Source organism: Phodopus roborovskii, unplaced genomic scaffold (genome assembly GCF_943737965.1).
Source record: "Phodopus roborovskii unplaced genomic scaffold, PHOROB, whole genome shotgun sequence".
In the NCBI taxonomy this organism is placed as follows: Eukaryota; Metazoa; Chordata; class Mammalia; order Rodentia; family Cricetidae; genus Phodopus; species Phodopus roborovskii.
Window position 1 is genome coordinate 4,102,949 of NW_026126598.1, and position 26,570 is coordinate 4,129,518.

Here is a 26,570-nt window from a genome sequence, read left to right on the forward strand (position 1 = left end):
TCCTTATGGTGGGAAGCAGTAGCTATGAGTATCCATCAGCTCTGTTGAAGGCGATGCTGTACTAACAAACAGCCCCAGGCATTGCTACAAATCGGAATCCCTCCTTAGAAGATGGCTCTCCCTAGTCATTGGCAGGACCCTCGGGGCTTTTCTCTCTGGGATTCAGACTAAGGCAGCTGATGGAAAGTGGAGGAAGCATGGCGAGCTACATACACATGAGTCTCAGAATGTCTCCCAACACAGGCATACTCATGTCTTCCCCAGAGTCCATTGGCTGAAAAAAGTCACATGACCATGCTTGCCATGGCAGTTGCAGGGATAGCAGAGGAAGAGAAACTTTAGGAGGGGAAGTAAGGATGTTGTGTTCTTTTTAAAACATTGATTTGTGACTACACATTGCCGTTCTAAGTCGATTTCACATACCGAAAAGCTCTGGGGGGGGGGAGTCCTATAAATTATTCATTTTCATCTGGCAAAGCCAAAGCCCTCAGGATCACAGGGCAGAGTGGCCTTAAGTACACAGATGTGGATCTATGCCATAGTTAGGGTGCAGAGGTCAGACCCTCAAAACCGTGGCCCTGTCCCCTTCATGCACCATGTGTGTTTAAGGTTTCCTTTCATTTAAGTGTGTTCAGTGCCCACAGAGACCAGAAGAGGGCATCATCAAACCCCCTGAAGCTGGAGTTACAGGTGTCCATGGTGGGTTGCCTGATGTGGGTGCTGGGAATTGAACTCAAGTCACCTGCAAGAGAAACCTCTTAGTAACAGAGGCATCCCTCCAGCCCCTGCCCTGCAAATTCAAATGCCTCTTCCCTCCTGGTCCAGTTATTTCCCCTGGCTTTAGTTCACAGAAAACCCTCAGAGGAAGGCAGCCCAGAAAACAGCAATGCAGCCGCACTCTTGGCACGCTTTGCTTATTTCACAGACTTAGCCAGCCGTAGATGCCACCCCATATACGATAATTCACGAGAGAGAAATCGTCACTTTTCCTAATTCAGAGGCCCGAGTGACTGTAGCACTCCTCCGAAAGATGAATCTGCCAGCCACTAGGAAAGCCTAACAGCATTTGAAAGATGCACTGGAAATGCCACGGACCAGGGAACCATTTGTCACTGCTGGCATTTGACTGTCAGAGTCTGGGGGGGGGGGGTTCTGTCGGGCCTTAGCATTTTGCCTCTGACTAAAAACAATTAAATGCAGACTACTGTGCTAGAAGTACAGGTTGCTTTAGAAAGCATGTCTCCCTCAGATCCCTATGAGGAAGGCACCCATGGGCCTGTCACAGAGGTTCTTCCTGTGTGGGATGCTCCCATTAGCAGAATTAATCCAGAAGCCGCCAGAAAGCATCACTGTTCTTACTAAGGACCCAACTCATGGTCAAGTTAGGCAGACTTCATAGCCTATCACCAAGGCACCCAGAGAAGGTTCTAGAACAGGTAAGAGTCTACTCGTGGGTCCCAAGGCTGGAGAGCACCCTATGAGATCCTCACACAGACTCAAAATATTGTTCTGGAGGGTGGATAGGAGGAGGAAATGAAGGCCACAGGATGTCACAGAATGGAAGTTAGGCTAAAGCTCCAGATAATCAATAGCCAGGGTTATTTTTCCTTTATGTTTCTGTGCCCCTAAGAAGCTCAGCCCACACTTCAGAGATAGAGGGTCTAAACGGATTTCAGTAAAGTGGAGATTTCAGTGAAGTACATGGCTGCCCTCACAAGCAAAAGAATGGGAGCAAAAAGTCATCATTTCCCTCACTGTCATCATTGCTATTACCAATAATATCACCATCACCACCATCATCACCACTGTCATCACAATTATAAACACAATCATCATCACACCATCATTACCAGGACCACCACTATCATGAGCATCACAACTTGCCAATCATTAACACCTGTCACCACCATTATTGAGGCACAGAAGAGGAAATACCATGAAACCCAACTTTCTCATCAATGTCATTTCCACCCCAAATAGTTAATGTGTAAGTTTTCATCACCCTCAAGAGTGCAGAGACTCACATTAAATTTTTCAGCACAATTGGACCATTCTGTTTCTCCATGATGTAACACTTTCCAACTGACCAATTTCACACAAAGCCCTACCTTCACTTAAAGATAGAGTGATGCATACTTCTGAACTCTTCCACTTGGCAACAGTCCCAAGTGTCTCTCTCTCTCTCTAAAGATCACCTCTCTCTAGCTCACTGTAGCCCTCATAAGTCCCTCTTGTCTGAGCACTGATGGTTTAAATAAACCATTCTTGTTAGTTTATGGGTTTGCTTTTCCAATGCTGTTTGATTTAGATATTTTTTTCTAATTTGCCAGTTTCTCTCTTAAATGGAGTCAGTGGCATGAATACTAATAACATGAGGACTTTAATAAGATCTCAACTCAATCACCCCAAATACCTAAAGAATATATTTTAATTGACTGGCATTCAGAATTCAAGATTTCTGTCTCTCCTCTACCTCAGAGGAACAGAAACCTCTGTCCATATAAGCCAACTTCGAAATGTGTAATATACACTATTCAACAGTGGCACAGGAGGCACTGAGTAGCTATATGATATGGAAATTAAGCCACATGCAATGGTTGTCCTGTGTTCTCCAAGTAAGACCATTCTTTGTAGGTTAAATACAGCAATCTGAAGATAGGAACATTAAAAACAAGTGATAATCTGGAGAAAATATTTACATCTCAAAAGCAATAAGATCATATATCAAAAAAGCAATGTGCACATATTGAATATTTCCTACATACCAATAAGGTGAGAAACTAAAAAGCTGGACATGGTTGTCCTGCCATCATGATTTTGGTGGCGTCGACCATGGGACAGTATCTGTGTGGTTCTAGCAGGTATTGGCATCCCCACATGGGGATTGGCCACAGCTTTCTTTTGGACATGGAGAAAGTCAAGTTATTTTCCTTGCCAGGACACTTTGGCCTTCCAGTTTCTCCCTATGATGGTTGATCTCAAAGGTGGAGAGCTCTCATCTCTGGACCACTGGGAAGTCTGCTGTCAGAGCTGAAGTCAAGAATTGCAGGTCCTGGCCAAACTGTTGATTACTGGTAACCCATGGCAGCTGTATTAACTTAGCTCTTGAGTGTAAGTGCTGGCTTGTTCTATGCTATAAATATAGCATCAGTACCCAGTGGATGGAGACAGAGACCAACCAGCCTGCTATAACTAGGGACTATCACAGAGCTGGGATGGATGGATGTTAAGGCTGGCCAGAACTGAATGACAGAGACTGGGAAGCTGATGAAGTGGCCCCAAGAGCCTTCAACCCAATACCCAGATATTGCGGTAAATAAGGATCAGGATAAACAAATAGGCCGAATAGATGTTTATTCAGGGAGAAATAACTTACAACCTAGACAGATGAACACCAGGAAATTCAACCCGATCCTCTCCTGTCCAAGTCACGCCCTGAATAAACATCTATTCGGCCTATTTGTTTATCCTGATCCTTATTTACCGCAATACCCAGACCTGAGCAGAGACACACAGGACAGTCCCTCTTGGCTCCCCATCAAGACAAATTAGCAAATGCCAATAATCTGACTTTTGCTCAGGGTGCTTTGTGTATATACAGTTCATCTCCTCCTCACCACAGTGAAGTGGATGTGCTTATGAGGCTGAGAGAGAGGGCGATAACCAGAACTTGAGGAGGAGTCTGCCTGATTGCAGAGCCTAGAGATACATGCTATTTTTCAGAACCCGCAAAGAATGCTTTCTTCTGCACATGCTGTTGAAGGTGAAGTTCATGGACAAAGCTAGCACTCATTATGACATCTTCATGAGAACCTCAAAGGTAACAGACAAATCAGAAATCCTCATGTCTTCACTCAGTGAACCTTATGCTCACATCACAGCCAAATGCAAATCGGAGGATTTACAAGTGGTGTTCCTCCATGATGGAGGGATCCAGGCTCCCTCCTATGAAATACTCAGCTACAGTGTGTGTGGTAACAGTGAGAGCAGGGTAGGGACAACTTGCAAAGTGCTTGTAAGAGGGGAACCTGGAATGGATTATGTCACTTCTGCCCAGTCTCACTGGTCAAGACTTGGCCTTTGAGATCCCCGACTTGCTGGTTACAAAGATGCCTGTGGAAATCTTGCAGCTCCACAGTAAGCCTCTTAAAGAATGAGGGCCCAGAGAGTTTGATCCCTGGGTGTTGACAGGGAAGTGTCTTATGGAAGATTCTTATTTGACAATGCATGTCAAAGTGACCCAGAGAGCCCTGTCAATGTCTACATCCCAACACACCACCACCCTCCCCCCGACCAACAAATCCAACACACAAAGATGGATGGAAAGTGAGTCCCATTGAACACAATGCTCTAACCCTTCTCAGGCAGAGCTGGTGTTGAGAACCCCGAACTGTGAGCTGTATAGATGCATGTGTGCACATGTGTGTGCATGTTCAGATGTGTGTATACATGTTTGCATGCATGTGAAGTCCTGTGATCAACTTTTCAGGTCCCAGCCACCTCATCTTTTGAGGCAGAGTCACTTGCCTGTAGCTCACCAATCTGGCTGGGCTGGCCTGTGAGCCCCAGGGATCCACCCATCTCCACTTGCCCAGTGCCAGGATCACAAGCACCCCCACATCCTGCTTTTTAACTTGCATTCCGGGACTCAAACACAAGTTCCTTGTGCTTGCATGGCAAGGTATTTTACTGGTTGAACCATCTTTCTAGGCCCTGAGATTTGTAAGTAACCTCAGCTTCCAATCTCCAGGTGACTAAGGTGGCTCTTAAGACACCTTGTTCACTGAAGTCCTCATAGCATAGCCTTCAAATGACCATTCCCCCAACCCCACCCCATCTTCATAGTCTTCTTGACTCACCCAGCCATATCCAGTGTCTCTGGGTGAGGAGTCTATAGGACACCCTATGAGTTACCCTACAGCTCTCGTAGAACCTTGAATAATTCTACACCCTCCATCCCTCCAGCAATAGGTATTACCAATACCCATTTCTGTCACATTTAACGGATCACAATACCAATGACATCTGGTTCTATAAGAGCCGAGCAGTGTGTCCCTCTTATGGAGGTTCATAAAACTATACTTAAATTGACGAATAGCTGCCATTAAACAGATCGACCTGGTTGTGCTGAGTCAGAGGGAAATTGTGGCTTTGGTATCGACCTGAAACTTTCCTCTTTTTCTTTAAAGGAGTTGGCCTATCCCCTTTTTACCTTCAGTAGAGTACAGAGAGTCAATCAATGGCCTGGAAAGGAAGCCGTGAATGGGGGATGGTGAGGGACAGAAGGAGAAATGCATTCAGAGAGATTGGCCCTTTCCTAGGTCCTAAGAAATGCCTCTGTGAGAAATTCCACCTGAGGCCAAAGGCCAGAGGGAGGCTTTTTATTTTTTCTATTTATTTTACTTTATTTAGTTAGTTAGTTTTGGTTTTTCAAGACAGGGTTTTTCTGTGTAGCTTTGTAGACCAGGCTGGCCTCAACTCACAGATATCTGCGTGCCTCTGCCTCCCTCGTGCTGGGATTAAAGGCATGCACCACCATTGCCAAGCTGAGGAAGACTTTTAAAATGCTTAATACTTGTGCAGAGTCCAAAGCCATAGAACACACCTCTGAGTTCATTATGGCTGTAGAAGGTTCTAGCATAGCACATGGAAGCCCCAAGGTGAGCTGAGAAAAGCAACTCACTGAGCAAGCAGAGATTACCTAGCAAGGACCCCAAAGAAAAGTGATAGAAGTAAAAACCAAAGGTGTGTATTTTGTCCTAGACAGACCGTGGTGAAACCACTTCGGCCAGCTAAGCCAAAGCCTGCCACGTCCCAGCATTTTCTGCCTTCTATAGCTTGTCAATGTAACCAAATGCCAGACAAAAGCAAGTTAAGGAAAGAGGGGCTCATTTGGGGCTCACAATTTGAGGGTATGGTCTATCATGGCAGGGGAAAATTATAGCAGCAGGAGCATAGGGTGGCTGGTCACATTGAGTCAACAGTCAAGAAGCAACAGGAGATGAGTGCTCTCGTCTTGTCTTCATTTATTCAATCCAGGACGTTAGCCTAGGAATGGCGCCACCCACAGTGAAGGTGGGTCTTCACCCTCCAATGAACCCAATCTAGAAACTCCTTCACTGTCTGCTAGATGGGACAAGATCCTGTCAAACTGGCCAACAAGATGAATCATCATAGTCCATCATCCTACGGTGGTGGCCATCTCTCCCTGAGTCATCCATGGTCACAGATGTTGGCTATGGCTCAGAAACAACCCCAGTACCTCAACATGACAATATATCATCCTCAGAAGATGAAGCTAGGCCTTCTTGTCTTCTGCTGTGGAGAGAGGCTATACATCCAGGACATTCCCTTGTTAGCATTGCTCAGCACTCAAAAAAACATTTGTCTTACAAAAGATAGGAGAACAAGACTGGGTAGCCAAGTGACCCTTGCAAGAACCACAGCCACCTCCCATTCTAGAGACTATTGTGTTAACAGAAGGCTTTTTCATCTTCTAGCAGAGCTGAACTAATATATAAATATTTGATTAATATTATTAAAGATTAACATTCACATTATGTTGATGAAGCATCTTAATTTTATATTGCAAGTAGAATCCAAGTGTCATATTGATTTTTTTCCTTGTGTTTATAAAAATCAGATTGAGAGACAGAGAACCCACCTGAGTGCATTGCAGTGAATTAACAGGTACATTATGAAAAGAAAGTTTGGTCTCTGGGCTCCAGGAAGGGTTGCTAGCATTCACACCCAGGTTCAGATGGTCACAGACACCAGGTGATGGGATGCATTGTCCTAGCTGCCTAGACAAAGCGACCATTAGAGAGAAGGAGCAGAGGAACACTTAAGCTGTGTGGTTTCCCCTTTGTTCATCTAGATTCATATTCTTTACCCTCCTTTGCCTATGTGAGTTTGGATCTGGAGTGTGTCCAGGGGCTCCCTCCTCTGATGGAGCCTGGGTTCCTAGCTGCTGGAGCTGTAGGATGCTGATGGAGCCATTAGGAGGTAGGCAGAAGCAGGCCAGGATGACGAGGCCCTAAAAGGGGATATAATCACACAGCCAAATAACTCTGACTCCCTCCTGCTCTGGCCAATGAGTTTGACCAATGAAAGTGACCAGAGTGACACTGGCAGGAGAGAGCAAAGAGGAGCTGGGATTCCTCTTACTGGGCCTGCTTTCAAGCTGTGACCTCTGTGGATCACTCACACACTGTGGATCAAAGTCTCCCTGGACTCAGTGGCATGCAGCCCTACTGCAACCCCTCTGGCCTGCAGGAAAGGGGGTGCAGGGGCTCCACCCACTGATCTCAGTGATGCCTGTCTGTCCTGGTGGCCTTCACTAACTCACTTGCTCCTCTGGAAATGGCCTCCCGGGCTGTGATGGTTTAAAATTAAGGTGGCCCCTATAGACTCATACATTTGAATGAGTGGCACTATTTGAAAGGATTAGAAGGATTAGGAGGTGTGGCCTTGTTGGAGAAGGTGTATAACCGGAGGTGGGCTTTGAAGTTTCAAAAGTCCATGCTAGGCCTAGAGTGCCTCCCCTCCCCCCAACCTCCACCCCACTCCCACCTCCCAGCCCCGGCTATAGTTCAGGATTTAGCTCTTGGCTCCAATGCCAGGCATGCTGCTGTGGTCCCCACCGTGATGGTAATGGACTAAGCCTCTGAAACTGTAATCAAGCCCCCAGTTAAATGCATTATTTCCTAAGAATTGCCTGGGTTATAGTGTCTTTTCACAGAAATGGTGACTAAAACACCAGCTCTCTCTACTCAGCCTTTGACAGCTGAGATCTGCTTTCTTGTACCCTTAGGCAGCATCCTAAGTACTGGCTGCATTCTTCCACATGGTATGAGACTGGGAGATTCTCTTAGCTTCTAGTAGCTCATTTTACTACTGTGTGCATGTCTTGTCTGTCCCCTTTAGGTCACATGCAGGCATGTGGGTGGGGCTTTGCTTGCAGTGCTGTGTAGCTGCATACCTCTCTGTGTGTGGATGTTATCAGCTCATCACATTCCATGGAGACAGTTGGGCCAAATGCTCCCAGGGACTGTGATGTCTCGTTAGGTGGTGACTCTGTCTCCCGGGCTCCATACACCTGACCTGGTGCTGATCTATACAATGATCCTTTTCTTAAATGAACCATGAAGAAACACGGAAATATCCCTGGAGCCTGTGCATTTCCCTGCACAAGACCAGTCCATACCACTAGGAAATCCAGGGTCTAAGGTCCATGACAGGGGACCAGAGGAAGCTTCCCTGAGCTTCTCTGGAGAGGTGGCTAACCTAGACTGGTTTAATCTGGATCAGAACAGGTGTCCTTCCTGGAGGCCACTAAAGAAGTAGAAAACCCATAGGCCCCAGCAATGTTTCTAGAGATGCCTTATGTGGGAAAATGCACTCTGCATTGACAAACCCAACTCTGTAAACACCAGAGTCCCCTCTGCCCTGCACTCCTGAGGTTCCAGCTCAATGAATGTTCTGGTGATGTGACTGGAAAGACCCTTCTTAGGGATTGCTAAACCCTGGCCATGGACCACACTACTGAGTTCTCTACTGACAACAAGGTCAAATGATGACCAGGGGTTACACCCCACACCCACATTCATGTGCAGACACTGACTTTCTCTGCATAATTACCGGGGACACTCCTGGTCCCTCAGTAGTGTTTGTGTTTTTTATTGTCACCATCACCATCTGCATGAGCAACTATAATCTCTAGGTTCCTTGTCATCAGAACAATGTCCCTGAGCTGTTCGTGTAGCCTCCATGGAGAAGGTCTTGGCTCCCAGCAGGAACACACAGCTGAGACAGGGCCTATTAAAGGCCTTGAACTTGCCAAGCAGGTTAGGTTGGGTGGCCAATGAACTCAAAAGAATCTCCTGTCTTTGCATGACCCGGTTGCTGGCATTACAAGCACATAGCACTATGCCTGGTTTTTTGTTGTTTGTTTTGTTTTGTTTTGTAAGTAGGGTTCTGGGGATCAAACTAAGTCCCTGTGTTTGCAAAGCATACATTTTAAATACTGAGCCATTTCCCAGCCTCAACATGGTATTATCTTATGAAAAGCCTCCCTGGACTGCAGCCAACAGAAGGAATTGGCCAAGAGGACCGGTCCAGGGCTGGAGAGATGGCTCAGAGACTAAGAATACTGGCTGCTTTTCCAGAGACTCAACAGCCACAAAGCAGCTATCTATAATCCAGTATAAACCTCTATACTCTCCAGTTTCCCGGTATCTGGTGCCCTCTCCTGGCCTCTTCCAGTACTGCAGTCAAAGTGAGCAAACATACATGCAGGTCAAAAAACCATACACATAAAACTAATATTAAAACTCGAACAAAAAAAAGAACCATAAACGTGACCACTCCCTTCATCATTAACCCCTTACCATTGTGATGTGGATACTGTTTAACCCAGCCCATATTTTTCTAGAACAGTCTTTAAATCTGAAACTCCTCTTTAAATCTGAAACTCCTTATGAGACAACACATACAGTAAGGGATATAGAATCAGGCACCCCATCCTGGAGACATATACAGGGGCGGGGGGAGGGGTGGTCTACTCAAGCCTCATCATGTGCAGCCCCCCATGCCTTACAGGGATGCCCACTCTGCCTCAGAGGCCGGTTCAGCCTATCCCATACTCACACCACTGCAGGGATCCACCCTCAACCTGGGAGAGAAGCCCCAGGAAGAGAGCTGTGGTCTAAAACACTCACCCTCAGCTCCCTCCCCTGCTCACGAGGCTTCCATAACTTGGCAGCTCTTGTCATCCGCAGGCAGTCCAATCAGGGCCCTTTCTTGGGGAAGAATGCTTCGTTTGCTCCCCTTTGTGGAGGGTGTCTCCTGCAGCCAAGCACCTCATCAGAGTCTAACTTCCTGCATCTGCATGTGATAAATAGGGCTCCGCAGAAGAGGGCTCCGGAACAGTCATTGCCTCCCGCGAAAACTCAGAGCCAGCCAGCATCTTCTCAGCCAAACGGGAAAGGGAGAGAAGCTCTGTGTGAGCCTCGAGGATGTCCTGCTGGGACTGAGCCCTGCAGAGCTGTGGAAAGGACAATGTGCATAGTGTAACCAGTGATGAGAGAGGAATAGGCAGATATTTGGCTCTGGAAGTGATTGGAAAGGACTAGAACACCTTTGTAGGTATCTCTAAAGCAACCAAGGCCAAGCCCCACGGTAAAGCTCCACCCTCTACTCCTCCTGACCCCCCCCCAGGGGGGCATTTCCTCATTGTCTCAGTTTCTTTTCCTGTAGCTGTGGTCAAATGCCCTGACAAAGGCGAAGGGTGGGCCAGGTGCTGGTGGCACATGTCTTTAATTCCAGCACTAGGGAGGCAGAGACAGGTGATCTCTGTGAGTTTGCGGCCAGCCTGGTCTACAGAGTGAGTTCCAGGACAGGCTCCAAAGCTACACAGAGAACTCCTGTCTTGAAAAAACAAAGCAAAAAGTGAAGGTGTATTTTGTCTGGTAGTTAAAGGTACCATCTATCACAGCAGGAGATCGAGGCAGCTGGAGTTTGAAGCAGCCAGACTCATGGCATCCACAGACAGAAAGCGGAGAAGGATGGATGCCGGCACTCAGCTTGCTTTCTTACATAGTTCAGGACCTCCTGTCCAGGGAATGATCCCATCACAGTTAACATTGGTTCTTTCTTCCTAGACAATGCCATACTGAGTGAGGAAACCCAGAGCCAGACAAACATGGCCATGTTCTCTCTTATCTATGGATCCTAACTCCAAATCTTGAGACGAGCTGGTGCCCTTCATCAGAGAAGTTTTGTTTGTTTGTTTGTTTGTTTTTGTGGTAGATGGAGACCATCCCCAACTGGTCAAAATGCAGAGAACATGGCCATGGGGTACCCATCCCCAACTGATACATCTACAACAAAACCCCTACATCTAAGACTAAGAAAGGACCCAGGAGGAGGGGGTGGGAACACTAAGAGCTAGAGGATCAGGGCATCTGCTGCAAGATAATGTCTTCTAGACACCACAGAGAAGCTGCATGCATGGCATCCTAACAAGACCTACACAATGACGCCGCAGGGAAACATGCCAGTTTGGGGGGCGGGAGATCTCACAAGGCCCCACCCAGAAGAGCTAGGCAACTAATGGTGGCTGAGAGAGGGAGAATCCGTTTTCTCCAGGCCCTCGCCTCCTGCTATGTTATCTAGTCCCAAGTGGTCAGTCCTAAACATTCATGCATATGAGTGACAACACTAAATGAACTCAGTCGATCGCACTTATATACTCCAATGTGTAAGGGGTTAAAGAAGAAAAGAACATCAGTTGACCTCATGGGGATGGCCCTCACAGGACGCATCAAGTTCACGTTCCTTCCAGGTGAGTCTATGTATCATCAAGTAGACAGCTGAGATTAATCTTCACTCTGTCAAGACAGGGTTTTTCTGTGCTACCCTGGCTGTCCTGGAACTCATTCTGTAAGACCAGGCTGGCCTTGAACTCACAGAGATCCATCTGTCTCTACCTCCCGAGTGCTGGGATTAAAGGTACATGCCACCTGGCTTCCATAACTCTTATGAAAGACAAAACACAGCGTTTTCTTGCTTAGTGTGTCTGATCTTTTAACAGCACTTAAAGCATGGCAAACAAAACATATCGCTTGACAATCTCATTCCAAACCTCCTCCAGGTGGCAAGAGTGGTTTTGTTGAAAGCAATCATGACCCTGGCTCAGCATCCTCAAGCACCAGGGTTACTAAAGGGAACATCCTAACTTCACATCATCCCTCAGGGTCTCCATGGAGACGATAGGATTCCTCTACCTATGGGTGTCCAAGGAGGGAGAGAGAGGACATGATGATCAGAGGACAAACAGATGCAGGTATATCATTACTAAGCTGTAGATAGATGGGTTGATGGGTAGACAGGCACAGATAATTAACAGGTTACAGACAGCCTGGTAGATTGATAGAGCTAGGCACATGCATAATTTAGTGGGAGAGAGGTGGACAGGTAGATTGATAACTGATATGTTCATGAGGGATGACATGAAGTGAAGTTCCCTTTGAATAAGCCACGTCTGTGTTAAAGATTCTACACGGTGAGTAGAGCTTTATTGACTATAGTGGGTTTAGAATGTTGGAGATCCAGGGTTGAATTAGTTTGGGCTGTCTTTTGTTCCCTTAGTAGCCACCTCTGCGTCTGGCTGTCCTAGTCATCTTTGTCAACTTGACACAGCCTAGAGTCATTAAAACCTCCACGGAAGAATTGCCTAGATCGATTGCGCTATGGGTGCACATGTGTCTGTAGGGAATTCTCTTGATCATTAATTGATGCAGGAGGACTCAGCCCACCATGGGTGGCACCATCCCTACCCAGGCATCCTGGGCTCTGTAAGAAAGCTAGCTGAGCATGAGCCAGTGAGTGACTGAGTCAGCAAGCAGCATTCCTCCATGGTTTCTGCTTTCAGATTCCTGCCCTGACTTCTCTCAGGGATGGACTGCGATTTGGAAACATAAGCCAGCTAAATCCTTTGCTCCCCTGAATTTCTTTTGGTCAGAGTGATTTATCACAGTAACAGAAGGAAAACTAGGACACTGACCCAGCATCTTTTTACTGTCATGTGAAACCTTTGGGATGTCCTAACAGATGGCTCATTTCTGCCACTCAAAATGTAATGGCCTCAAATAACATCTGATAACCACAGCGGAGAGTTCCCCACTTGGCTGTAAAACCTGGTTACTCAATCAGTGCATTTGAAAAATGCCCTAATTTATGGCTTCCCTTTGTTCTGCAACTATAAGAAGATGATTCCAGCTCGGGATGGGTCATTTGGAGCTGAATCTGTACTCCTGCTCACTTACATTTGGCTTAAGAATAAACTATCCAACTAAAGAATGGAAAAAGAAAATGTGGTACATTTACACAATGGAGTATTACTCAGCTGTTAAAAAGAAAATAACATCATGACATTTGCAGGCAAATGGATAGAACTAGAAAAAAGTCATCCTGAGTGAGGTAATTCAGATCCAGAGAGGCAAGCATGGTATATACTCATTGCTAAGTGGATGTTAGCTGTAAAATAAAGGATAAACATTCACAGCCCCAGAGAGACTAAGTAACAAGAAGGGCTCAAGGTGGGGGAGGGGCATGTGAATCTCCATGGAAGGGAAAATAGATATTGTAGGTGGAGTGGGGGGGGGTGAGAGGGGACAGGAACAGGAGGGATCAGGTTGGAGTTGGGGATGGAGGAAGAGAGTAATGGAAGATATGACTGGAAATGGGGGGAGGGGCATGTTTCAGGGGCAGGGTAGAAACCCAATGCCATGGAAAACCCCCAGGAATCTACACAGGTGACCCGAGCTAAGACTCCTAGCAACGGGAGGATATGGAGACAGAACTGGCCGTCTCCTCTAACCAGGCAAGGCTTCCAGCGGAAAGATTGGGACACCAAATCAGCCACAAAACCTTCGACCTACAATCTGTCCTGCCTGCAAGATGGGTTGTTGTAAAAGGTGATGCAGAAATTGTGGGGGTGGCCAACCAATGAGACCCATGCCATGAGAGGGAACCCACCCTTGACACTGCCTACAGGGCCAGGAACCAGAGACTGGATGGCCCAGAGACTTAGGAGAGAATCAAACATGACCAGCAATAAAAAAAAAATAAATATTAAAGTCAGTGAAATGATTCCTGATCATACTCTGCTACACTTAAAGGTCTAGCATAATCATCACTAGAGAGGCTTCATCCAGCACTGATGGAAACAGATGTAGAGACACACAGCCAAACATTAGGCAGAGCTCGGGGAATCCTGCAGATACCTTCACAACTGGACCAGCATTTGCCTGAAGACCTCTCTCACATCAAATACACCAACACCATACAGGCCATTGCTGGCTTCCGCAGCTGGATGGAAACAAGCTACCTAAAAATCAGTAAGCTGGGGCTCTGACATCGCCAGTCTGGGTTAGCCGGCAGGTGGACCTGAAGACAAAGCATGGCGCATAGCCTGAGTGGCTGGTCTTCCGTGGGAAGGTCTCACGTCAGACACAGGATGGATTCATCCCTTAGAAAACTCACTGAGCAGCCGGGAGTCAGCCAAAGTATTCATAAATAGACTGCCTGGGCTTGGAAGAAGAAATGAAGGAAGAAGAGGGAAGGGTGATGTCTGGAAGGACACAAAGTCTGGCCTAAGCAAAGAGCTTTGTTAAGAGATTGGGGAACAGAAAGAGTGCGGCATTGCACGCAGGAACTGTTGTACAATGCTGCCCCCTTGTGTCCAAGGAGAGCATTGCAGCTTCAATGTCAAGGGTAAGTTTGTCCAACAGCCACCATCATCGATCAGTCTATGAATAACTGTCTGAGTGGGATAACTAAAAATGATTCCACTCATTATAGTTGTGTTGATTCTTCTGAACAAATAAGACAACGTTTTGTGTGAGCTCTATGCTGTGACTTGCCCCAAATAAACTAGGGCTAAAAATAGGTGACATCATAAAGATACCCTGGGAAACCACAGGCCAGACACTAAGTTCCCATCAAACTTCCACAACCCAAAGCATTTCCATTATCATCATTGTATTAGTCAGGGATCTCTAGAGGAATGGAACTGATAGAATGAACCTATATTAAAAGGGGGATTTACTGGAGTATCTTATGGGCTGTGGTCCGGCTAGTCCAACAACGGGTGCCTCTCAACAGAAAGGCCCAAGATTCCAATAGTTGCTCAGTTCTTGAGCCTGGATGTCAGAATCCTGAAGAAGTAGGCTCTAACACCAGGGAAGGAATGCCTCAGCAGCAAGCTATTTGAACTCGCTGTCAGAATGAAGACAGGCAGGCAGAAAAGCAAATGCTTCCTTCTTCCATGCCACTTACAGAGCATTTATCTAGATGTGAGCCAGACAACCAAGAATAGCTACCATAAACATTATTATCAGCAACAGCTCTCTTACCATCAGTACCACCATCGCTACCATCACCATCACCACCATCACCACCACCACTGCCATCATCCCTACCAGCCTTTATCATCATCATCACCATCGTCATCATCACTTTCACCATAATCCCCACTAACATTTATCACGATCATCAATGGCCATGATAACTATCACTATTACCACTATTGCCATCAGCATCCCCTGGGCTGCTCTTCACACTAACATCCCGCTACAAACCCTTCAGGGTTTAGCTACCAATATCAGGTCTGTTGAACAGAACATCTGTTGTTCCTGGCACGCGCCTCCGCTGTGTCAGTGTTCCGGGCCCCAGTGCCCCCCACCAGATGCTATGATATTTGTCAGATTCTGATGAATTATAGAACGCCTCTCCACTTCCTCTTTCTAGAGCTGCCTCTTTCCACGAGTAATTAACATATACGATTTGCAGCATGAATGGCACAGGGGCTGAGCAAGTGATGTAAACAGATGAGGCCAGCCAGATGTGATTCTTCCTACAAAGACACCAGGATTGCATGTTAAACACAGGGATAGTTTTCTGGTCCCTGAACAAGGGTCTCTCGTAAGCTCTTTCAACACCCAGCTCTCTTGGATTGTCTCTCCCTTTCCCAGCTCTGGAGGAAACACAAATGTCCGGAAATCTTTCCTTACAATGACATCCATTGAGTCAGGAAGACAGTCTGCCATGGTGGGAATGTATCAAACTAACGGCCACCTGAGGCCCAGCTCCTTGGAGGAACGGCTGCCGTGGCTGCCAGATTCTTCATAGATTTGAGTTTGAAATATCCCTATTTTTAAATCGAGATAAGAGATCTGTTTAAACATCATATGTACCACATGCAAAACGGGTCTACAGTGTAGCTCAGTGTTTGGGCCACTGGTGTTGGGTTCCCAGAGCAAGTTTCACAGGGCCTCCATACTCCATCTTTGCTGCTTCCTGATCCCGTGACCCTGAGCTCCAGACCATGCTGTTCCACAGGAAAGAAAATCTGACCCGAGTGCAGATTTTGTAAGGACATACAGTTCTTAAATGTGCACCTCTCAGCTGGCATGGTGGCTCACATCTGTAATTCCAGTGCTCAGGAGGCTGAAGCATGAGGGTCCTGGAGAGTCAAAAGCATCCCGAGCTGTCCAGTGAGGTCATGACTCAAAACACCTAAAAAAAAAACATAGATAATTCCTTGCCAGTGCACCTGGAGGGAGATTCAGGTAACAACTATTGCCTGGCATCCTTCTCTGGGTCAGGGGTGTCCAAGCTTTTGGCTATTCTATGCAACAATGAACAAAGAATCATCTCAGCCACATCAAATCCAGGGGTGCTCCCCCACCCCACTCCACTGCAAAAGAAAAAAAAAAAAAAGAGTAACAGTCTAGGCAGAAGGCCATCAAAGAAAACTGTTAAAATATGATAAGGATACTGAAGTGTCACTCTCCACAATGGATGGTTTCTGGCAGGTGTACAGGTGGGAAGGACTCGGTTTTCATTAAGGGGCTGGCCATGGGGAGTTTAACCATGCTCCAGTGAGAATATGGCCACACAAATTGAATTGTTTCTTTTCCTCCTCCTCTTCATCCTCCTCCTCTTCCTCCTCTTCCTTCATTTTTGGAAGAGGTCACAAGGGTGGGTGGACCTGGGAGAAATGGTAAGTGAGTGTGATGGGGGTACATGACCTTAAATTCCCAAATAATCAATAAAAATATTACGTTGTAATAAGAAATTCCAGGGTTGTTCAACCCATGACCCACAGGTGATACGAGCATATATGTTTGTTGTCTGTGAAACTGGGACATGGAATCTACAAGGGTCATGTTCAAGAGCCACGGTATTTAAGAGCCCAGTGTTTTAAGTAAGTTTATAATCTTATATCGGTTCATAATTTCCTGGCTTTCATGTAGCCTGTGGACCATAGGCTAGATGCCCCTTCTAGTTGTTCCATGAAAAATGAGGAAGCTCTTGTTGTTTCCTTTTACATTTTATGTGTCTGAGTGCCTGCTTGTGTGAATGTGTACCACATACATGCAGTACCCACCAAGTCCAGAAGAGGGCATCACCACATCTCATTGTTCAGAAGTTACAGTTGTGAACCACCATGTGCATTCTGGGAACCAAACTCCGTCCTCTAAAAGAGCAGCGAGGGTCCTTGACCACACAAGCACCACTCCAACTCCTCTTGTTGTCTTTCAGTCAGGAATACAGCCGAGGGCCAAGTCATGATTATACATTTGTGTTTACTAGTGAATAATTAAAGAGTCCTTTGGCTCCCGTGACAAATGAATCTGCTGAAATGGAAAACAAAATACATGAGCTGTGACATCGGTGATGGAGAAAATAAATCTTTTTGCAGCCTCACGGTGGAGTAAAGAGCAACAGTGACAATGCTACCATGCCGATGATTGACGGCAGCAATTATTAAAACCCATTTGAGGGCTACATGTGTGCCAGACACCACTGCAGACCCTCACCAGCACTGTATTAATGACTCACTACATGGATATAACTATTTTACATCCATATCTACTGCATTGATTATACCCAATCATACTATATCAAATACATTCAATTCTCAGGTATCATGGAAAGCAGATGCCAATAATGTTTCCATTCCACAGATAAGAAAACTGAGGAACAGGTAAATGGAGTGGCAGGGCTGAAGCAGGAGCCAGGGATGCCTCCCCTGGAACTTAGACGAGTCACTGTACCCTCACCCTTGTTCCAAGACTGGGCTTGAATGGAGGGTGTCTTTCACAGGCAAGAAGGACAGCCATCAAAAGTGCAATGGAGAGGCTGGGAGGTGGCTTTGTCGGTAAAATGCTTGCTATACAAGTGCAAGGCCCTGAGTTCAAGTCCCAGAGCTGCATTTAAAAAAAAAAAAGTTGGACATGCTAGCATATGCTTGTAATCTCAGGGTGGGTAGGTGAAGACAAAGGTTTACTATGGCTCATGGTTTAAAGGATGCAATCCATCATGGCGGGAAGGTATGGTCACAGGGGCCTGAGGCTGCCTGTTCACATCTCCCTAGACCACAAAGCCCGAGAAAGAAAGAGAGAGAGAGAGAGTATAGGGAATAAACCTCAAAGTCTACCCCCACAGTGATCTACTACCAACAGCTAGGCTCTGCCTTCTAGATGGCACAACCTTTGAAAATATCACCGCCAGCCAGCTGTGGGAACGTTCACATTTGACCATAATAGGCTGTGCAGGTGAGAGGGCTGAGTGAGAGAAGTCAGGATGGCAGGCTGTGACTTGGTGGGGGGAGGGTCACCTTCTGCTCGCTTCTGGAAATTGTTTGGAGAGCAATGCTGTCTGTGGCTGGGGTCTGTTTTGACTTGTATTTTATGCCTATGGGTAATTGCCTGTATGTGTGCCTGTACACCATGTATGTGCCTGGTGCCCTTGGAGACCAGAAGATGGCATCGGATCCCCTGTGATGAGAGTTTTAGATGGCTGTGAGCTTGTCAGGTATTTGATCATGGCAATGAAAAGGTAACTAACTGGAACCTTCTCCTTGCCTCCATCTTTGCTCTTCATTAGCTACGCAGATCACCTTCCATGCACCCTCTAGGACAAGGCTGCCCATTTCCTGGAACTGGAATTTCTGGGTTCTAGCCATGCAAGGTGGCAGCTGGGATCTTCTGTTCTATGCAAATCACAGCAAGTTACTAAAAGTTAAAAAAAAATGGTTTCTAGGGCTGGGAACATAGCTTATTTAGTAAACAACTTGCCTTACAAGCATGAATACCAGAGTTCAAGCACAGTGTGATTGTAATCCCAGCAATGGGGAGGCGGAGATGGGTGGGTCTTTGGAGGCTCACTCTCCAGCAATCATAGCCTAATTGGTAATTGGCAGGTCCCAGGCCAAAGAGAGAGTCTGTCTCAAAAAAAAAAAAAAAAAAAAAAAAAGTGAACAGCACCTGTGATACGACACCAAATGTTGACCTATGGCCTCCACACACGTGTGCACACACATGTGCCCCTCCACATACACACAGAGAATAAAAGATTTCTTTCTGGCCTCGCTGCCTCCAGTCCTTAGAAAGCAATGTATTCTGGAGGCCAAAAACTGAGCCTGGTATTTGGTCATACCACCCCTGTAGACTCTTTTAGCCATCAGTGGTCCAGACGAAAACAGAAGACAAAAATCAAGACAGCTGGATTTCTGGATCAGCCCAACTCAACCTTTGATAACTTACTTCAAGCAGTTTGGCCTCTGGGTGTCATATACAGTCTGGAGTCTAGAAATACAGCCCTTGTTAAACAAACCATCTGAAAGAAACATGAATAGGGGGCCATTTAAGGGGATTAAATGGGCTGGGCTTTGAACACTCATCACTGTGGCTGCCAGCCTTCATCCCAGGAGCCGAAGAGTCTGTCCTCATTCAGAAATGCCAGGACGATCCATCACCCTTGGTGGGAATGGGAGGTGAAATAATGTCATTAGCTTGTAAAATATGGGCTTTCGTTTGCCCTATATCTGCCAATCTGCTTTATGGCTGGTTCAGGCTTGCAATAAAGTCTGAAGGGATTAGAATAGGTGCTGGCTCCACTGCTCTTCAGATCCACTTTCGACAAGCATAAAGCATACCACACAGACAAGGGAAGGAGGGAGGGATGAAGGAAGGAAAGAAATGATGTGATCATTAAATCATACATTCATGAAGCTTCATGAGTAGATCAATCATACCTACCAAAGTTGTCTACTCAACTCTCTCATAAAGAGAAGGAAGTAGCACATACTGAGCTGGCTAGTTTTAAGTGTCAATCCGATACAACCTAGAATCATTGGTAAGAGAAATTCAATGAGAGATCGCCTATACTCATTTGGCCTGTGGACATGTCTATAGGGATTGTCTGACTAAGTTAACTGATATAGGAAGACTCATCCCACTGTGGGCAGCACCATTCCCTAGGCTGGGAGTACTAGACTGTCTATGGATGGAGCAATGATGCTGAGCTCAAGCAGGTGAGTAGGTCTGCCTTCAGCTCTCTCTGCTCTGAACTGTAGATGTGATGTGATGAGCTGTTTGAAGTCCCTGCCTTGACTTCCCCATAATGGTGGACTGTAGCCTGGGATTGTGAGCTGAAATAAACCCTGTCTTCCCTAAGTCTCCTAAGTTTTGTCAGGATATTTTATCATGGCAATGAAAATAAAACTAGGACCCACACCAACTCTGAGCTCAAAACAAAATGAATTCAGAACATATTCTGACCAGCCAAAATAAGTGTGTGCAACATAGTGTTCTGTAAGTGTTAACTTCCATAAGTGGAGAATCCAATGTAGGGTGACAGAGGACAGATGACGGCACACCACTGCTGAGGTTGGGGGATGATGAGCGATGGAAGAAGTCAGTTTTGTGATGACAGTGACTCAGGCTCAGACACTTAACACATCTCATGGAGGTTTACCTATGATGGAGGAGGCTGTCTATTCCATTCAAAGAAGTCAGAATGTCTAATTTGTCATGAGATGTCCAGCCAAGATAAGAATAAACAATACCTACTCCCTCCTCATAAGATCCCAAAGGAAACAAAACACAATCCCATCAAAGTTCACCAATGCGTTTATTGGGATCACTTGCAGAGCATGGGTGAAAGGTTACTGATGAGAGTGTGAGGGACCCCAAAGCAGAAGGTCTTCACCCAGTATGGATGACGGCTTCCCCCATGGCTGTGCAACTGGAGTCCCTCCCCACACCAGGCTTCCCCAGCCATTACACTCTATCCCCTCCCTGAGACGTGAGGCCATGTGTTGTTAAAGTGGGGTTGTGTACAAGTGGCTGGGAGGAGTGGTTGGAAACACAAATGAGGGTAAAATGCGCCTCCCTCCCGCCCTCTCCTTCTCTAACCCATCGACCTCACGGCCTCCTAGGATGATCTCTTGCTAGCAGCGCCATCTGAAGACGGTGGCTGTTTCACGTTGTGGACCACACTGTGCAACAGCTCTTAATCCACAGTAGTTACGGTTGTCGATTTTCAGTAGCTGCTTGACTGGATTGAGAAACCTCTAGAGTGGGAGTGAGTCCTGCCATTGGGTGCTTCTGTAAGGGAATTTCCAGAGAAGCTTGACTGAAGAGGCCAGCACCAGAATGTGGACCGGTGCTGTCCTAGGAGACGGGGTCCTGAACTGAATACAAGGGGGAAAAGAGGGAGCCAGCAGAGGACCAGCCTCTGCGTGCTGCCTGGCTCACCAAGATGTGCATGAGAACCCTTACTCCACTGCAGGCAGGGGCTGGCCCTACCAACACACCTGCCCTGCAGGATGGTGTCCTGAGCTGTGGGTCAAAACAGAGCCTGCCTTAAGTTGATTCTCCTCAGGTTTGGTCACAGTGAGAAAAACAGCTTAAAACATGGGTACATTCTGGAACGTCTTCAGTCACTCACCACCATTTTTTCCCCCTTTGGCATAGGATACAGGTCAACACTAGCAATCTGGCCCAATGGAAGCTAAGCCCAGCCACACAGGTCTGTCCACTCTAGCCAGCTCCAGGGTCTCAGCAAATCCATGGCTCATCCCTCCTCAGGAGTTTGCAGTTGCTGCTGTGTGTGCAAACCTCCTGGAGCTCTGAGCTGACTCCATCGTCTCAGCAGCAGCCGACTAGCTGCAGGAAGTCAATAGGAACCCCTGGGCAGGGAGTCAAGGATGCAGGCCGTGCATTTATTAGTCTGTTGGCTGTTTTGATTCTCAAGTGCCCATGCCCGCTACAAGCTCAGCATTGTGCTCTCCAATTTTGTCACAGAAAACAAGGTCAGATGGGCGCCAAGTGCATCCAATGGGTTAATTTATCTAATACTGTCTAATTGTTGTGTGTAGAAAACAAATTGCGCTTTGGTAGAAGACTGTCATTTGTCTACAGAAACATCCCTCTGCGCTGTCTGATTAGATTTCCGTGGCCTTCAATGTCTCTATGCCCCCTAATTCCACAACTGTAACAACACTGGAATAAGTTTATATACTCTCTCTCTCCCATGGATTTTCTGTTGGAGGAAGATTGGCTGAGGAGGGGGTCCAATGACCTCAAGCCACCCGAAGAATGAACTTGGGGAAACATCTGTATCCATCCCCACCCTCACCCCCACTTTTAAATGTCTATTCTGGGTGTTTGCCTCTGGACTGATGGTAATGTCTGGCTCCATGGTTTAGTGGGAAGAATTAAATGCATGTCTTATGTTTTCGAGGTCATGTCTAAGTGACAAGTGATTTTGCTTTTTATGAGACTTCTCTTGATACACATATAAGGTATTAACTCTTGGGGAGATATCGACACTCCAGGTCACAGAGACGGAAGGAACACTGGCTTTGTTTGGTGTCATCCCTGATACGAGATGAGGATTTTCCTATCTCACTCTGGGATCACAACGCTTTTTTTTTTTTTTTTTTTTTTTTTTTTTTTTCCCAATCTCACTCTGCGATCACAACGCCCTGCTCCAATGAAGGATACTTCATTGGAGATAACGAGGCACATAAGGTTGAATGGCCACAGGGAACCAAATGTGTGGATGGTGGCAGTGTCATTTTAATTGGTGATCAGCAGCAAGGGGGCCATGACCACGGTCAGTAAGAGTTGCTGGGTAATGATGGGGCCTGATTCTTCTTTGTGCTGTGTTCCTGGTACCCAGTGGAGGGTGGGAGGATCTGCCGAGCTTAGGGGTCAAGCATTCTGTGTCTAGATGCAGGGGTATTTGGCTGGTTTAGGGAGGGAGGGAATATGGCTCAGGAAACTGATGTTGCCACAGATGAACCTAGAATGAAACAGGTCCAGTCTCCCAAGGCAGCCTGTCTTAATTAGGATTTCTATTGCTATGATGAAACATCAGGACCACAAGCTGTGGAGGAAAGGGTTTATTTGGCTTACATTTCCACATCACTGTTCATCACTGAAGGAAGTCAGGACAGGAACTCAAACAGGGCAGGATCCTGGAGGCAGGAGCTGATGCAGAGGCCATGGAGGATGCTGCTTACTGGCTTGCTTCCTCTGGCTTGCTCAGGCTGCTTTCTTATAGAACCCAGAACCACCAGCCCAGGGATGGCACCACCCACCATGGATCCTCCCCATCAATCACAAATTAAGAACGTGCTCTCCAGGCATAGCAACAGCCTGATCTACAGCATTTTCTCCATGGAGGCTCCTCCAGGCTCCTTCCTGATAACGTTAGCCTGTGACAGGTTGACATAAAGCTATCCAGCACACAGCCCCATCTGCTACTATCACAGATCAGGAATTACACATGACTAGAACAAGAAGCCACTCACTCCCCATAACACCTCTGGTCACTCTCAAATTTAGCAGATGTGTGATGGCGCCACCTATAGCCCAAATGAAAATTGAGCTTTCTGTTCACTCAGATGTCAGCCACACAAAGTACTGCAGCGCGAGTGACAGTTTTCCAGCCTTTAGCATATTTTTCTTGTCAAAATTTACTTGCTAGGTCTAAACAGTACACATACAAAGTGGATTGAGGTAAGCACTCAACATTTGGAATTTCAGTGTTGCTATTCAAGCTTGCTGGGAGAGCCTTTGAAAGGATAGGGTGTCAGAACCAAGATCCGTCTTTTGATTGGAATCTTTCAGTGTGCGAGACATTGTTTTTTTTTTTTTTTGTTTGTTTTGTTTTTGTTTTTGTTTTTAGGAACTGGTGCTGCTGGTAGAAGGCAGCGGTGGATGCTGCCCTCTAGTGGCAGCACTGAGAACGGGCACTCAAGCGCTTTAAATTCTTTGTGCACCTTAAATAACTAACTGGTTTGGCATTGATTCAAACGGAGCGCCACAGTTTTTCTAATTCCACAAGAGGATGAGAAGCAGCGGAGACCTGATTTAGACAGAGGAGGAAGGCTGGTAAAAAATACTTAGGTATTGCTCAATAGAACACTAAAATTTATAGCTTCCTGATCACGGTCCTAGAAAGCCTCTAAAAAAAAAAAGTTTGTTTTATTTGTTTTCATTTCTTGTTTGCTTGGCTGTTTTTTGTTTTGTTTTGTTTTTTTGTTTGTTTTGGAGGGGGTCTTTTGTTTTGTTTTGTTTTTTAGTCATTTTGTGAAGCTTGCCTTGATTTTGCCTGAAGCAAAAAGAAAATTGAGCGTCTCACACGTGATTGTATCTGGCTTTAATGATTATTTTTTCTAGAACATTAAAGTCACAGAAGATAGCAAGAAGGGATAAAGCAGGTTGTGAAGGCTCGCACTAAGAGTTGATATATTAATTATCCCCTAACAGACGTCATCATGGTACTTCCCTGAGACTTGATTGAGCCTTGTTTCTTCTTGGTGTGGAGACAGCCAAACACAGTGGTTCCCTCCATGGCAGAGTAAGTCAAACACAGAGACAAAGCTGAGGAGTAGTTTTGGTGCCTGCCCTCGCTTATCCCCCTGCCTCAGGCTCTAGTGCCACTCTTCACAATTTGGATGACTTGTCATGAGTCTTGGATTTTGCATATTTGTTTAAGATTTCACCCACAAGCCCCAGGCCTTGGAAATCTCTATGTGTTGCGCATCCTGCATATCAGGGTATTTACATTATGATTTATAATTAGCAAATCTTATGAAGTAGCTATGAAATAACCTTGTGTTTGGGGTCACCACAGCATAAGGAACTGTATTAGAGGGTCACAGCTAGGAAGGTTGAGAACCACTGAGCTAGGAGATGGTATTGTGCAAAGCAGAGGACGTAGGGAACTCTTCCTGATCATTGAAGGGGACAGCATGGTTTTCATAAGAGATCAACTGTTTTCAGGGCCGAGGTGACTCAGTTAGCAAAGGTCCCACCTTGCAAACATGAGGACTTGTTTGATCCATAAAACCCAAATAAAGCCAGGCATGTGGAGCTGAAGAGATGGTTCAGCAGTTAGGAGCATTAGCTGCTCTTTCAGAGGACCTGGGTTCAATTCCCAGCATCCACCTGTAATCACAGCTCCAGAGGATCCAATGCTATCTTCTGGTTTCCTCCAGGTACCAGGCTCTCACAAGGTACACATGCCTTCATGCAGACAAAACCGTCATACGTATAAATCAAAAGCCGATCAAAATCGTAAAATCCGATTGTGGTGCTCACCCCCCCAAATCTCAGCCCTGGGGACCTAGAGACTGACCAGTGAGGTGCTGTCCAAACACTTTCTATGTACTGAAATAGTGAGGACCATTTTTGTGGCAAGTATCCTTACCAGATGAAGCATCTCTACAGCCAGACAGCTCTGTTGTAGGAGAGCTTCAGTGCTTTGATACCTGCTGCCTCAGCAACACACAGCTCCACCTTCAGACCAGGTAACTGTTTTGCAGCTCCTCCTCCCCACCTCAATCCCAAGCTGCTCTTGATCATAGCTGCCCTAGTCAATCCAGCCAATACCCTGGTCCCAGGCAAAGAGCAGCATTTCGTATTTACTATTACCACAGCCTGGCTTCTGTTCTGCTCCATGGTTTTACAGCCTTGCTTAATGCTAGAGAGCACAGTAGAAACAACTTACAGAAGCATTCGCCCACCAACCCACTTTACAGTGTGTACAGTGAACTGGTGTGGAGTGAAGATGACTTAACTTTATCCTCCCAGAAATTCTCCCTGGAGGATCCTGACTCTGTTGGCAATGTCTGGCTTTTGAGTGAACCAAGTGACTGGGTGATTGCTGTCAGCAGTGCCTTGGGACCATGACTGAGGGGACTCCAGAGCCTTGGGCTGAGCCACAGCCCCTGACTGCTCTCCACATGGCGGAGGGTCTCAGGGCTTTCTACCATGATTATGTCTTGGTTCTGATGACCCTCTGTTCTGTCATAGACACCTGAAGTGCCTGGTGCTTAAAAAGCTTGAAGACTGTGTGTTTGGAGGCTGCTCGGGATGTGGACTTCTCTGAAATGTCCCCCAAATATCTATGCAGTAGAGGACTGGCCCCCACCTACGGTGGCCCCGTCTGGATGGAGGTTACAGCATCTTTAAGAGATGGGACACGATGGGAGGTCTTTGTGTCATTGGGGAGTGACCTCAACAACATTATGGAACCCCAGCTCCCCCCTCCACCCCTTGAGAAAGGGTCGCATGTACTCCGGTGTGGCTTTAAATTCCTGGTTCCCCTGCCTCTACCTCCTTGGTGCTAGGATCACAAGTGTGGCCCATTCCAACCTGCTTTTTCTCTTTCTCTCTTTTGCTTCCTGACTGTGCTATGCACAGCTTTTCTCTAGTGTGTGACCCTTCCCACAAAATGCTCACACACACACACACACACACACACACACCGGACCCAATGCAACAGGGGTAAACCCTCCAATGCAACGCTTTGTAAGCTGGCAAGCCTCCCCAAGCCAAGAGGCAATGAGAGGTGAAGTCCCTTCTGCAACCCAGCCCCTCTATACACACATGCACACAAGGAAGGCCGGCTCACTCTCTCAGGCTGGTCAGTCCCCAACATGGTCAGAGCCTCTCTCCTGGCCTGAATTGCATCCGCACTGCCAAGTGGACAGACATTTTCCCCAGGGGTTCTTTGCTATCCCCTCCAGTTTGTGTCCCGGCTGTCTCCATGGCCAACCTCTGAGAATGCATGTTGCTGGCAATCCCCTCTTTCCCTCTCAGACAAAAGCTCCCAGGGTATTCTGGGTGTTCTTTCAACAACTTAAGCCATAGGCCCAGTTCATGCTCCCAAGATGCTGGGCGAGTGAGGGTATTAATTCT